Source organism: Acanthaster planci, linkage group LG06 (assembly GCF_054643075.1).
Source record: "Acanthaster planci isolate LZ-2023a linkage group LG06, COTS_SCS, whole genome shotgun sequence".
Taxonomy (NCBI): domain Eukaryota; kingdom Metazoa; phylum Echinodermata; class Asteroidea; order Valvatida; family Acanthasteridae; genus Acanthaster; species Acanthaster planci.
In genome coordinates this window covers 12608930-12622041 of record NC_141782.1, presented here as the reverse complement: position 1 = coordinate 12622041, position 13112 = coordinate 12608930, and the positions used below count along the sequence as shown (strand labels likewise).

General features: G+C 42.9%; 1 protein-coding gene across 15 annotated transcripts in view; it reads right to left on the bottom strand.

Moving 5' to 3' along the window:
- The window catches only part of LOC110974786 (uncharacterized), a 148598-nt gene that overhangs the window by 112006 nt on the left and 23480 nt on the right, over positions 1–13112 (bottom strand). For 5 of the 15 annotated variants that reach the window (XR_015425711.1, XR_015425710.1, XR_015425716.1 and 2 more), the window contains exon 2: positions 879–983. The exons of 9 other annotated variants lie outside the window; for them this stretch is intronic. The gene's annotated coding sequence lies outside the window, so the exon portion shown is untranslated. Of the gene's footprint in view, positions 1–878; positions 984–7194; positions 8126–13112 lie in introns of all 15 variants that reach the window. One more of the 15 variants, XR_015425713.1, reaches the window with a different exon arrangement.

Genomic DNA, 13112 nt, shown 5'->3' with positions numbered 1-13112 from the left:
CGCACTAGTACATGGATGCTGCATGTAAATGGCAGGTGTAACATTTCTGTACGTTTGTTCTCCATTTTCAGTGTTGCTTAACCCTTAAGGAGCCAGGGGATGGAGTCTGCCCCCCCCTCGCCTCAACATTCCTTCCAATATCTCCGCAGTGCCTTTTTTTTTCAGGCGCTGAGCATATTGGCGTTTTGGAGCAGTAACTCTTTGCGGTCATTTTGAGACCTATTTTGTGAAAACTGAATCTACCATTCTTGAGCAGTGCCAATATTTCGAGGAGGAGGTCAGCAAAACTGTTTATATTACTTTTTCTACTCCATGGTGCTCAATGCATGCAGGCTGGCATGCATGCACATGTACAAGTAGCCTTGAACTTCAAATGACCATATGGTAACAACAGAACCATCCGAAGTATGTGATTGACTTTAAATTTCAAATTTGTAATAACAAGGAGTGTCTTTGTTTGCCAAGTTTTACAGCTGAGCTGGGGGAGGGGCAGAATCCCCCTCCCCCCACGAGCTGTGAGAGGGGCCAACATAGCCCGGCTCTTAGACAGTTGGAATATGGCTTCAATGTTCACATTTTTAAACACTAGACTATAACCCCCACCCCTGACTGACCATGGTCGAGATTAGAGGAAAATGAAACACCCTCAAAATAACTACCAGAGGTTTGAAGGGCTCCCTCATAGCAGCACAGGGTCTATGGTATACATGTATTTGTGTTTGCCTGAAGGTATCCCTTCAAATACCCAGTTACTGTGCTGTACTGGTATGTCAACTTCTACACACAAAAATACCTCAGAAGTAAAATCAGGATTTTCCAGATCTAAAAGAGATTGCTTAACATATCCTGAAATCAGGAAAAATCCTGGCAAATCTCACCCCTGCTGATGAATTCACGGCATCCAGTTTCTTGCATGTACAAAAAACAACAGTAGGGCAACAATTCTCCAATCAACCAGTGCTGGTACTTCGCAACCTTCTTCCCTAAAAGGGGAAAGAGAAAACAACCCTAGTTTGAGCGACCCATGGAGAGGAAAATCCAGCTTAGCCGAGGGGCTTTAAGCAGGATCAGCGAGGATGGATGAGGGCACTTGCTGATGACACACAACTCCTCCCAGCCTCAATCCCCCTCCCCAAAGCCACTCATTGACCTAGGCTAATAAAAATGAGCATCCTAATCCTATGCACTGACATTCAAAGTCAACACATATGGTTTTCATCAGTATCTCATGTTCCAAGACTTTCCGGTTTGTATTTTGTGAGGTCCTGAATGAAGCCCCTTGTCAGGACCTGATAGATACATGTACATGTATATTCATAATGCATAAATGCTGATATCTTATTAAAGGGTCCATTGTATGCAATTGGTTTTTACTGCGACCAACGACAATGCCCCTTTTGCATTTCAATTAACCCAACTGTCAATTCCAGTTTTGCCATTTCAGAAGGTATTTGGTGCCTCTTTGGTTTTCATGCTGATGCAAATTTCCATATTCACAACAAAACTAGTGGAATTTTTGCAATTTTGTTGTCCTCAATTTTCTTTTCTTTGGTGACTTACCGCTGTGAAAGTACGCGGCAATAAGCCAACAAGCAACCCTACATGTGTATCAGAAATGTTTTTGAATATGAGCAAGGTTCAGGTTGACAATTTAAAGAGAAAACAAAATGAACTGAAATCCCTGAATGACATTACAGGAACTGTTTTCAACACACTTAAACTCAAAATAATATCAACTGGTATCACATTAAAAGTGACAAAGAGTATATTACATTGCACAAAAGATGCCTTTCAGAATAATTTATCCCTTGGACTGTTGAAGTCCCCCCCCTCATCAGTTTGGAGGCAGAAGGTGGCGGCAGTGGAGATGTGGATTGGGTACTCATGAATGAGTTGGTAGTCATTTCCTGTTAATTCCATACAGTACAAAGTGCATAAGATGACTAAATGTTCACAGTTGATTCCAATGTGGTATTTTGTGTAAGATGAAAGACCCAGAGTTTCCAAACGCACAATAAAAGCAGATCTTTCAAAGGCTGAGTTCGGGCAGCTTTTTCTCGTATGTTAATGAACAGCTTCATTGTTGTTCTTGGGTCAGCCGCTCGAACACCGGGAACATACAACCGGTTATCCCTGGTACTTAGTGACAAGCAACATGGCGGTGTCCGCCCATGTACATGTACGTTATTCGAGAGTTAATATTTTGATGACTGGTCTGAATTCTTTTCTGTTGGAACAGAAACATTCATTTCTGCGTTATGGAAAATAATTAATGTTACTTTTGCAAAGTTTCCTATTGTCTCTGGCTTTGTAAGCCATCACTCTAATTTTTGCCAAATTTGCAGCTGTTCAAAAATCAAAATCTAACAATTTTTGTTCCGTGTGTTCTTATAAAACCCCGATGAGGTGGTGTGTGCCCGTTTCCAGAACTGTGTTCGTGAGTCGTGTTCCTGCCGTTCGAGCCCAGCCCAACCTTAGTGTATTTTGTCAGCGTAAGGAAGACGTTAGTGTTGTGATGTCCCTTGCTTTACAACAGCAAGGTGGCCCAAATTTGCCCCAAGATTGTAGGCCCAACAAATGGGTCATACATGTATCTATGTTCCTCTTCCCATTTCAGGCAGCATATTTTTCTGACAACTGCTGCAAAGTGCTGAAAAAACTGGTCACGGGGGGGGGGGACTGATTTTGACACTGTGAACTTGTGTGAGGTCTCCACAAAGACCGCGTAGACTATTAATATGTTGGAAGTCAACAATTATCACAATTAAAACTTGAAATCTGTTAAAAAAAAACACACAAAAAATCCTACTTTTCTGTGTCATTTGTGGCGTACATGTGCACGTACATGACCATGAAAGCCATTTAACGCCCGAGTTTGAGTACGTCATCAAGTTTCACAACAGCGGCTAAAGGTGTGTGTCTTAATGAATGCACAAATTACTTCTCCTCTCTGGAGAATTTCTATGACTGCCGAAAATGGCAACGAATCTGTCAGAACAGGATTACCACCGAGGATTTCAGGCGCAGCCAGGCAAACATCTCCCAAACGATCTTAATCCACCTTTTCGTCGTGTCTAGAGTTCTTGGCACCTGAAAAATGGCCCATATCCTGTGTCCCAGCACCTGTGCACCGGGGGAAGGGGGAAGGGGAGGTCCCCAGTACCAAAGGCCGGATGGATGAGATGGGGGGGGGTGTTTGAGCAAGCAGGAACTAGAAAACTATACTTCCTGGTAGCGAGGCATCAGCACACACAACCAATGCCAGATGAAGAGTTTGACTGCCCTTCGGACCTGCAAAAACACATGCTCGCCAAAGATAAGAATGGGACATATAAAAATGTAGACGGATGTGTCATGAGTGTTTAAGTCTGAGCAGCCGAATGAAAACAACAAATTTTCTCTTAATTCCAACTCCTAGAGTGGCTGCCACTTTGGGAAATGTACAAGTACATGTACTCATAAAGATGAATCACTATCTTGTGTAACATTATGGAGCAATCACATACATGTCATTTCACTTGTTCCGTAACCAAATTTTTCAAAGTTGAAATTTTGTTTGCAGTGGCTGCCGAACAAAATTGGTCAAGTCACCACAAATGGTTTGCAACAGGTTGACAAGTACATGATACATGATTTCATTTACTGGTATTGATGCACAATACGGTGCAACTTAGAAACAAAACAATTCTTTTTGGCAGTACTGATGTTGCAAAAAACTGAGAAGGACTTCATGTCGATGATGCCAACCATAAATACACCTATCATCAAAACTCAGAGAGGTGCCAAGGATGAAATTATGGCCGAACACTGGAATTATGGGAATTGTTTACCATATTTGTAGGATCATACATCAACATACTTTGTCAGATCACATGAAGGATACATACATGTACTGTTGTCACGGTGCTAAAGCCCTGATCACTTGCATATGAAGACAGATTGCCCAATTGTGTTTACATGGCCTCCAGTATAAACTGGTAAACATCAATCAATTCCATTTACTCCTGGTGAAACGCTGGTAACCAATCTGGCCCGAGGTGAAGTGCACCCTCATTGGAATAGAAAAGACAGGCTGGTAGGAAGTTTCTCAAATGGGCTGGTATACACAACAAGTGCACGTGCAAAGACCACACATTCAAATAGAAAGTGATCGCGTTTGCTCAGCGCATCCTGCACGCGCATGCGGGTGAGTTCCCACCACAGGCCCGTCTTTGCCATGTAAAAGTACCCCCTCTCTTTTCTTGTTTCTGCTCAGAGCGGATGCTGGGGGAGAGAAAAAAAACAACATGACAAAGCACATATGTACGCAGAGTTTTTCTGATTCAGCCCTCTTAATTATTGACAGCACTACACATGTGTATCCCCTTCCCCTATTAACAAGATGACTTGAACTCTCAACCTCCTCCTACCCATCACCCGCATACACTGGCAGACACACCAACTGAAGGTGGAAACGTCTGTCAACTCCCCCATCTAATCCCCAATTACCAGGAGATAAGCAGCAGACCAAAATATCTCTGCTGAGTTTATTTTTTAGGGCAACAGAGTCCATCTCTGCAACTCCAACAAGTGTGACTGCTCTGCTGATTCAAAGTGTGCTGTGGGGCTGTATCCTCATACCTGCAGAATGTCACCGGACTTCCACCCGTTTGTGATTTATGGACCTGTAACTGCCACTGATGAATATGAGACATCTGGATGGCAAGAGTCATACTTGCTACCCAACTGTGGATGACTAAAACTTGTCTCGTAAAGTGAATCAGTTCCAAATTGGGCACTCACACACTAGATGTACATGTACGTAAGTGCACATGTCCTGCAACATTTGTACTCAAGGAACAACTAGTACAATGTATGTACATCATTATTACCCCTGCTCACTGGGCACATAGAACTCCAACCATCTCATCCTGGACCCACCAGTACTGGTACATGTACATCATTATTACCCCTGCTCACTGGGCACATAGAACTCCAACCATCTCATCCTGGACCCACCAGTACTGGTACATGTACATCATTATTACCCCTGCTCACTGGGCACATAGAACTCCAACCATCTCATCCTGGACCCACCAGCACTGGTACATGTACATCATTATTACCCCTGCTCACTGGGCACATAGAACTCCAACCATCTCATCCTGGACCCACCAGCACTGGTACATGTACATCATTATTACCCCTGCTCACTGGGCACATAGAACTCCAACCATCTCATCCTGGACCCACCAGTACTGGTACATGTACATCATTATTACCCCTGCTCACTGGGCACATAGAACTCCAACCATCTCATCCTGGACCCACCAGTACTGGTACATGTACATCATTATTACCCCTGCTCACTGGGCACATAGAACTCCAACCATCTCATCCTGGAACCACCAGTACTGGTACATGTACATCATTATTACCCCTGCTCACTGGGCACATAGAACTCCAACCATCTCATCCTGGACCCACCAGCACTGGTACATGTACATCATTATTACCCCTGATCACTGGGCACATAGAACTCCAACCATCTCATCCTGGACCCACCAGTACTGGTACATGTACATCATTATTACCCCTGCTCACTGGGCACATAGAACTCCAACCATCTCATCTCTTCCTGAGGAATACATAGTGCCATGTAAGCATCGCAGGTGCAAAGGGCAAGTCAAGGCCAACCACCACTTCTCTTCTCAGCCATTTGCTCCTAGGTAGGGAGATGCAGCATAGTGACAGGCTGGATTCATGCCCACAACCTGAAGAATTAGGCTGCATCCGAATCTCTTGTCTAGAGCTACGTGTGGGTCTAGGTCTCCACTCCATTGGAAATGTGAGGAGACGTGTAGACAAAAGACCTAGCCGTAGTCGGACACGGAGTTAGTCACAGCTCTGGAGACTGAGGAGACAACACTCAGCAAACCGTTGGGGACTACAGACTGCATGTCTACAGACAATGATACTTGGATGTAGTTAGGCTTTTAATTTCTGAAAACTGACAAAAAAGTTTGGGAGAAATTAGCGATCGAACTTGAATCAGAATAAGACCGGAGAGTTTTACAGGTGCTGGTCTGCTACAGAATGAGATTTTTACTTTGTGACTTCACTACAGAGCCAATGGAAAAAAAAACAACTGCAAATGTTTGTTTTATTTAAGGTCATGCTCCATGCTTGTACACCTGTGTACATGCCTCTGCCCTGCCCAACACCCAAAAAGTGCAAAGCGAACAAGTATCGAGCAAACTGAAACCCCTTCTGTGGACAAAGAAAGAACATGCATGCACCTTGCGTTGCCTTTCCGTGTATGACAACTACAAATAATTACGGGGATCAGTCTGGAAACTGTTACAGAGTTCTGCCAACTGACATCGGGAAGTGTGATGAGAATTGGTGATGCTAGGGGGGGGGGGTTGCAGTGCTCTGACCATATGAATCGGGAGGGGATCTGGGTTCCCACAAGGGGACCATCAGGAGCGTCCTGTACAATGCGTAAATCTTCCCCGCACATCCTCTGCATCACTCCACATATCCTGAACTGATCCCTGACAAGAAACAAACACAAAACTCTTTCCCGTTTCAATTACAGCTCACATTTCTATGCCCAGGCATGACAGTGTCAAATTGTGAGAAAGTCTTTAATACCGGGTGTGGTCAAGAAACCCACAAAGCCGTTAATTTTTCAGGCACTAACGTAATACAAAAGAGGTTACTCCTTTTTGAGGGGCAGGATACAGTTGTTGTGGATGGAAATCTTTTTCACAACTTGCAAAGAAAAATAATTTAATGAAATCAGTTGCCAATTACAACCCTTGCTTATATCACAACATAAAATTACCTATTTCCAAATCATGGTGTCCACTCCAAGTGTATTTTTTTAACCATGACAAACTTTATCCACAACAGACTTGATGACCATTAGCCAGTGTAATGTTTGAATCAAAATTGAGGGGAATACACACAAAAATCAGCTCACCGAACCTAAGCAAACTTGCTGTGATTGATTTATGCTGTCAACAAAAGCTGTGTAGCTGTGAAGAAAAAAAGGTTGATTCATGAATGGTTGATTCATGCAAACTGTAAGTCCTCTGATGACGAATGGTGATTAACTGCAATGAAATTAGAGGCTCCAGCAATGTGATTTCCTGGGCTAACCGTCATGAGGAAATCACTTTTCAAATTTGAGTCAATGGCACTTCTCACCTCAGCCTACATATTGAGCAAGCCGGAGACTCGAGACGAGGCGATCAAATCAACATCAACTTGCCACCGATAAAATAATGTGACCGCATCACAGGGGCAGCGTGATGACACTGTTACTTTCATAAGCGTTTCCTGCAGGATGTAGCAATCATATGGAGTTGATCGAACACAATGTCAGATGTCCCGCCATCTGATTTGACACAGATTTGATTTGACAACTGTTACGAATGATGAATCCCGTTCTTTGTGTGCAACCCAAAAGTGAGTGGCAGAATAGGGATCACACCCTATAAAATACACTGTAGGGTTACACTCAGTGGGTAAACGAGTGCAGAGGATCAACAAAGAACATGCGAGTAGGGGGACGGTTGAACTTAGCATCATGCGTCACGAATATGACTCAGAGAGTCACCAGTTTGCATTCCACAATGAGATGCATGCAAACAAACAGGTGCACACGACATGTTGTCCAGCAAGAAGAAGTGGCATGTGTACATTTATCCATCCGTTCATGCAAGTGCTCAGGGAAGGGTAAAGAGAGCGCACAAACCAAAAACACGCAAACATCTTAAGCACGAGACTTTGTTCCAAGGTAACCAATCATCATCTCCCATTCACACAGTCCAATCAGTGATGAATATCAAAACAAAAGTCGCAAGTCACTTGTAACCCTCGAAACTCCCTTCACGTCATGTGTGCATTCTTTGCACTAACAGGGTTACCGACCATGACCTGTGAATTTCTCAAGTTGCCTTCGCTCGGTTTCCAAAATTCCCGTTCCATTTCCTATGAACGCCCACCAATTCATGATGAATGATTGCTCGGTGGGCAGCTGGTGCTTGTGGACTGGGAAGCCCGCTGTGGGCTTTTCTCCAAACTCGGGTTGGTTCTGGCTTCTGCTTTGTCTCCATGTCCTGGGACCACAGCAGGGCTACGCATTGTAGAATATTTGGAACAAATGAAACAAAAAATGAGCCAAGTTTGGCTTCAAACCGTACACTATGAAAATCAAGTTTGAATGACATTAAAATCATCTTGGCAAAAGTGAGGCTACATCATTTCCAGGATCTCTTTGGACTACATGTAGGTAGGCCTGTAGAATCAAATTTACAGTTTGCCCTCTGCCAACAAGACCGCAGTGTGTACACCTGTTCTCCTGGCAGTTTATTCCTACCGGTGCCTAGGCTAAATTGCTCAGGGTGGTTAAGTGATCCTCTATTACTCTTCTTATACAATGCCTTCCCCTTCTCCCCCCCTTCCAATCCAATTTGAAAGCCTGGGGGGGGAGATCCTAAGATGAAATCACCACACACACCTGTTTTACGTACAAAGTGTGGACATTCCTTTGTTCTCCTTTGGTTAAGAAAACTTGAGGAAAAATGCTCCTTTTTCTCCAACTAGGATAACTCCTTCAAGCTGGATTTTTGTTGATTTCCTGGACTGTTCCTCTTCATTTTGCCACAGATAACTTTGACCCCAAATTGCCTCTGAAACTGGGGAGAAACATTGTGTGGACATGTGCGAGTCCACACTATGCCATCGCACCCTACATTATGTGGACTTCTTTTGTGCAGAGGTCCACACTATGTATGCCATGCCTGCACACAAACACACATGATACAGAATCTCTTCTGGTTGGTAACCCTGTAAAGCCAAACATCTCCGTCATGTCTCCACTCTTGCACCAGACTGGCTGCTAGACCAATGGGGCAGTTGAGCCCCCCTTCCTTCCTCTGTAGAGTTCCCCCCCCCACCTGTTGTTCTACATCAACCCTGCTGAGAAATGCCTTCCTACATGTAAGTACCCAGAAAGTGAGGAGTTCCAAGACTATTTATAGCCACACCCCCCCTCCCCCTTACAAGGAATACGTTTATGTCATACACTACGGTAGAATGAAATGGGGTGGAAATTGGAACTTATGGCTTCAGTTTTAATACACAGAACTAAATTACTGAGGCTGCAAAGGAAGAAAATTAAATCTGGAAAGATGTTGGAATTGTTTAGATCAAGTACAGATTATGGTAATAAAGACACCTTGGCAAGGTGTTCACCTAGACATAAACGACTTTGGTGATTCTAAGAATCTGGTACTGATGATTCTGATTTTGTCCAGAAGTCAGGATTTCATTTATAACTGACTCACCCAGGGAAAAGAATCCGGGAAAAATGGGAGGAAGGCAAAAACTATATGACACAAACCAAAACTGCCTATGATAAAATACACTTACGTATTAGTAATACATGTAATAAGTAATTCTTAAGCAGTGAAACAGCTCTGTTAAAAGTCTCAGATCTCCAAAGTACAGTGACACTTTCTCAGAGTCAAACAGACTACACTGAGCTGTGATGCACGGCATTCCACGGGTCACAGAACCTGGTTCTTGAACCCAAGAAGTTTCAACATCAAAGGCACCAGTGGAGTCTGGCTGTAGATCCTAAAAATTAACCCTTTTATGCAAAGATGCATTCTCAACACAGTTGTCCTATCAGTCAAAATCAGTCAAGTGACATATGATATGTCAGTGTACTGTACAGGGGAAGTGGAAGGAATTTTTGACTGTTTTTGACGGTTACAGCAAAAGGATTAAAGGCACATACCCATTCTGGCACACAGCCACATTGGCATGCTTCGCAGTGCATGCACTGCACAATCAAATCACCGACCATTTGCCCAGGGGTGTGCAACTTAAGCTCAGAGCTGGTTCAATGCGTGTTATGGCCGGCACAATATCAAAGCAGAAATTAAATTGGATTATCTCTAATAATAAAACATATATTCCTGTCTACCACTTTGTTTTCTTATAATATTTTAAGTCAGGGTACATCATTTCTAAAAATATGTTGCTCAAGATATTTCATCCTACACATTCAAAAGTGGCCCTTTTTTTTTACTTAGGACTTGGGAGTTTTACAATCCAGTAAAAAAAAAGGGCCTGTTCACAGGACCCCTACAAAATGTGAGTAACTGTTATCAAAGGTCATTGTCCAGTTCAGGGTTAGTAGATCCATGTACATCCTTGTGGAATTAGTCATTTTTATGCTGCAAATTGCCAGATCAGGCTTGGCTCCATCGGATCCAGCCGAGACAAATTAGACAAGCCAGGGGGGATTTAGCTTCGTATCAAAGCAAAAGGGCTTCCCAAAAACAGAGCAATTTGCGGCCTGCTCAAACTGTGCCACATGCCTGTGAACTTTTCATTACGATTTGGGGATAATTAACAAGAACAGAATTTGTGTCTTTATCAGTTTGTCTCACCTGCTCCTTGAGCCCTCCAAGGGGATAAGCAGAGTTGCTGTAAATACGCACGGACAACATTTCCATGTAGCTGGCATCACGCAACTTGGCTAAACCCTCTGCAACTTTCCCCTGATATTTCATAGCAGGAACTCGCTTTCATCCTTTCACGGAATTCTCCATTGGATGTGACACTACTCAGCACTTCCGAATCCAACTTTCATGTGCTTCATTAAATTAAGCATCTGCGTGCCACTACAGCCAATTGAGTGTAATCATCAAAGGTTACTTATGCACAATTTCACTTCCCTGCACAATAAAAGTCAATTCTAACCACACCGAATCCAGTAAGACTGTCAATCTCTCAGCTGCAGATGCATTGAATTCCATGAACGAATGACACCTATTTTCTTAAAACACTGTATTTTCCTACTAGCCCCAATCAACATGTATTAGTTATGAGATGTGGGGACACCTCAACAAGTGTTATATCTTGGAACCTTGCATGCATGAATGTTTCAAGAGTCAGGTTGGTGTAGAGGCCCTTTCCTTGCCTTCCACCTCTGCGACACAGGTTCAAATCCCACCTATGTCAGCATGGGGACTCGTTTTCAGTCCCTAGATGTACCTGATTCCATGGGTTTGCCCTGGAAAAACTAGGGCTGTCCTCCCACCTGACCTCCAAAACTGAAAATTTCTCATCTTCTTCATTATGAGGCCCTAGATAATCAAGCTCTCACTTCATGGGTTACCCTCATTACAGATGGTTCTAAATTACCAGCCTATATAGGGGGCTGTGTAGGGCTTGTTCTTTGGTGGGTTGCCCTTGTGTTTTCCAGTCATATGGGGATGGTTGGAGGCCCCATTTAATGTCTGCCAGATAAGCTTTTTGTTGACGGTTGGGTGTACATTTAGTACAGAGTTTTCCTGTCTGTTTCTGCCATCTTTTAGCTTTAACAAGTCAATTCAGATTTTTTGTTAATGTGGTTGCAAGTTTCAAGTGGTCAGATTTATTATTTAATTTGTTTCAGGAACAAATGTTTCAATTCCAACTTCTGACAAGCTGATCAACAGCACCTAAATTTTTGGTTTTTCCCTCTTTAAAGTGGAGAAAAACTTTTGAACCAAAAAAAGAGGAAAGCTCTACCTCAATTCAATGCTATTTTTACCCCATTACAACTGCCAAGAATGGTTTCAATGGGAGTCAGATATCTCTATATTTTGCTGGTGTACACAATTTCAAGAAAAGGCTTAAATGTGTCACATTAGTCCCAGCCGGTACACCAAAACTTGGCATTTCTTCCTAAGAAAGAAAATGACAGTAAATGCACAGTCAGTGCACAGCCCAACGTGCACATTCAAATGGAAATGAAACGCACTGTACACGTACATATCTGCAGGTCAACTCACAATGAGCGATCTGAAGAAAGCCAGCAAGAAGCAAACTCCAGCAGTTCCTAGGGAACCAGAGCATTGTAAACACTACTGTTACCGGAAATGAAGGTTTGTGTACCTGATTACCTCTTAATCGCAACCATTACAAGAAAGCCTCAGAGAAATTATATCAAAGTAGTTGCAGGGAGAGCCCATCTTTCAACGCCTGGGCAGGGGATTGCTTCCCCACTGCATGAGGGGCCGAGTGTGAATTAACTACAGTAGTTGAGTTACACATACATGTATCCACCCTGACTGTCCCTCTCTGGGCAGTTCGAAAATAAACAAGGCACTTCCCCTCCACAGTCATGGCATGAGCCATGAGATTTGACCAGGGTCTGTAGCAGTCCGGGGAAAGCTGGTAAGGGGAAGAGGGTATTTTTGTGTTGGAAGCTGTGCTACAAGATACATTGTATCACAGGAACTATGACTGGCTGCTAAAGTTTGGAAACCTCAGACTTTTCAGAACCAGAAAGCCAAGGGTGAGAATTACAAACGTTAAGCGTTTGATACATAATGGTTGGCTGAACACCTGACTTTCCGAATAAATGCAAGATCTCCTGGCCGACTTTTCAAGTTACAGCGAAACACCATAAATGGGTAATTCCAGAAATTAGGGGTCCATTTTTTTCAAGTTTCTGTCACATCTGACATATGATTTTGTAAGTTCAGAACACATTTCTTATCCCCAAAAGTGATGAATTAATGCAAATTACCTGCCCAAAAAGCAGTAATAGTTTGAAATAAATTCTGGTGATATTTCCATGTCAATTAGGTCAGATGTAACAGGGAAACAAAAATGACACACTTTTGGACCCTTAATTTCTGGAATTAACCACATAGAGACTCTATAATGTCATTTGTACAATTTTGTGGCACACTCCGTAACAATAAGGTGATTGTTTTTAATAAATTTGATAGAGTTCCATTGTACGGATGCCACTTGACACCCTGTGCACAAACCCTATGAGACTTGTCTGAAAAATGTTTTCTCAGTAAACAACTTGGTATTTTCCCTCCTAAATCGAACTTTTCTGGACATTTTTTTTGCTTTCTGATGGCTATTAAGTCACTGTTGGGAAGAATGACTGGCGTCCATATATGGAACTCTTCCCCGTAAATTTGTTTCAGTTTACTTGGAAAGGGACGTACAGTGAACTTTTTGTGTTTGTGAATATCACTCAAGATCACACAATCGCGTTGCGCTAGCAGTTGATTTTGTACAAAATCTGTGACTTTACTTGCCTT